This window comes from Rhyacophila brunnea, unplaced genomic scaffold, assembly GCF_057557595.1.
Source record: "Rhyacophila brunnea isolate RB1 unplaced genomic scaffold, BYU_Rbru_1.0 scaffold_22, whole genome shotgun sequence".
NCBI lineage: Eukaryota > Metazoa > Arthropoda > Insecta > Trichoptera > Rhyacophilidae > Rhyacophila > Rhyacophila brunnea.
The window spans coordinates 11416340-11419117 of record NW_028232882.1 but is presented as its reverse complement, the minus strand read 5'-3'; the positions used below and the strand labels follow the sequence as shown (position 1 = coordinate 11419117).

Genomic DNA, 2778 nt, shown 5'->3' with positions numbered 1-2778 from the left:
TTAAATAATAATTTTCTTTTTAATGCTTTCAGATACATATTTATTAATTAATACAGTTGAAATTGTAAATTATCAAAAAAATGTCTCAAATTGCAAGCTTCGTATTTTTCCGCTAGGTGCCTCTGGTAGGTAGAAGCCTCCCCATTAAGTAGTGTAAGTATATTATTATGGAGATGTCTATTAATTATGGAGATAAAGAACATGCCAAGTAGTACCGAGCATTAATAAGATACGTACCTGCTTATTCGGGAAAACTAAAAACCATATTATTATGATCACTTTGCATGAAAATCAGTATTCAAAAAATGTTCATAATATACCTACCAGCCTTTAGAGTGCTCATTACGTATTCTTTAAGTATATGCTGACTGGATGGAGAGTAGATCAGCCATATTTTATGACACGTAAAAACTATTAAGGTAAACGTTCACGTAACGCCTTTTACTCTACATAAGGGGCCCGCCAACTCATTTTTAAAATACTAAATTTAATAAAAAGTGCAGACCCCGAAATGGTCCGGAGCTCAGCTCCGGTTCGTAAATTCCTCGAGAATACTGTTCCGTATCGTGGAAAATTAAAAAAAAAATAACATAAAATCACTTACCGTACTACATAATATATTAATTTATAAAATGCCATAAAATGGTCATAAACCCCAATTTCTAGAAAAAAATAAAACACTATTGTGCTATTTTTATGTAGACCTTTTTTGGCTCTTGTCTGTTTAGTGGAAGCTCGGGACAAACAAATTTTGAAAATAGCCGACATACCTACCTACTGGATTATATTTTGTTAGGTTAGGTTAGGATATCATTCTTGAATTTATGAATTTTGTCGAAATCGGCTACGAAAATTGCTGTTGTTCCTACCTGGCTTCCAGTAAACAGACTGGTATAATTTTTACAATGTTTTTCTTAGCTCGTATTCTTATTTGTTAGGTGGTTCTTTGTCCGGTACAAATCTTGCAATCGATTTTTAACTAACTTCCCGACTAGCTAGACATTTGAAACTTTTAGAATATATCAGAACACGATCCAATGCATTTTTTTTAATACGTTTAGCCATCTTTAAGTAGAATTGAATTCATTTTCAGTTAATTCTGTTTTGTATGAAAAGTTATTTCGACACCATTATTGGTTGCTAAGCGGATTGTCCTAGCAACTAAATTATTAATATATATGTGCGTTACTATGGAAATCAAAATGAAATGTCAATATCACATTTCAGTATTCTATGATCGTTTAAGCTAGTCAAGTCAAATTTATATGATTCAGCAGAAAATTTAAAAACGTTGTGGGTAAGTATAAAAATTTTTTTTTAGTGAATTCGATTTATTTTCAATTTATGTCATCAGAGAAAAGAGTTTATTATTTTTTCCAGTATTTAACAAAATTTTAAACTGCTTATAGGTATAATTTGTCGATATTTTAATAGAACAATTATTTAACATAATATCCAACATAGGTAATAATTATTATAACCTATATTGGTATTTTTGCCCGTTTCATGAAATTATCTATTTCAAAAAGTGTGTTTCTTGTCTAGGTCAGTTGCCGAATAACCGGTTTCGATGAGCTATAATATAGGATATAAAAAAGGTACCTAGGTATCATATGTTTACTTATAAATTTTACATCCATATTAACTGGCATAGTAGTTCGCGAATAACCCGTTTGGACGAACTAGGTATAACATAGGCCCTTATAGGCTATAAAATAGGTAGGTTGATATATTATGTAGTGTAATAATATAATAAGTATACTTATAAGTTTTCTATCCATATGTAATTATATTGTACTTAGGTAATATAATGCAGATTGTTGAGAATTTAGTGATATTATAACGTACATATGAGTCGTATAGTATCAAAAGTAGATCTGTGCGTTATTCATCATTTCGAGAAAATGACGAAAAACGTTTTGTTGGGTTTTTTAGTGTTATAATAGCATGATATATGTTTCTACATTGAGAAATTAGAAATTCAATTCAAATTCAACAGTTCTACTTTTGTTTCCAAAGTAGGTATTGAACAGTTCTAATTCTGATACCAAGTCCTATTTTCCATCACAATTTTATACCACACAGATATGATTTTGATTCGAATATTATATTGCTTGTCGTAAATTATGGTCAGAAGAATAATTTGGCATACTTAGTTAAATTTCGATATATTTGCGACAGTTCTACTTTTGATACTATACGACTCATATAATATATTATGTTACATATATATTTGTAGTTAACGACGTTACCAACAGAAAGCGCTGCCGTCGACTATTTTAAATTCACAAGTGAAACGTGTACGCAGGGCAATAAATTCCCCTGAAACCGCTTGTCAGGTATCGCTTCTCGGCCTCAAGGCTAAGATCAAAGTGTAGTATCTGTTCTTATCAGCTTAATATCTGATAGTTCCCGCATTGCGGGACCAGTATATTAAACTGATTTTTGGAATGTGACGGGAAGTTCGGGGCTTGCTCCACTCCTGTCGCGGGTTGGCCCGGCATTGCAGTGCCGCCGGGATCGGCCCATCTATGAACCATTGTTATTACTAGATAAGGGAAATGATTCACTTAATGAGGACTCCGACCGAATAGGTTAATTACGGAGAGGGAAATTTTCGGACAGATTAGGTCAATTGTGTCTTTTGTTGCCGTAATAAAATGTATAGTACTAGCCTGGCAGCGTGTCCTTCGCACCCACGTTTCTTCCTATACTGCGCGCGCACTCTCGCGTATCTCGTTCGAGGCGAACGACATATTCCGTTCGCCGGGCAGCGTA

The 2778-nt window shown here is 33.2% G+C and overlaps 1 non-coding gene across 1 annotated transcript; it reads left to right on the top strand.

Moving 5' to 3' along the window:
• Nucleotides 1-2341: 2341 nt before the first annotated feature.
• LOC147070035 (U2 spliceosomal RNA) lies at nt 2342-2534 on the top strand. The gene has a single exon (XR_015071057.1). It is a non-coding gene; the product is annotated as a U2 spliceosomal RNA (small nuclear RNA).
• The last annotated feature ends 244 nt before the right edge of the window (nt 2535-2778 follow it).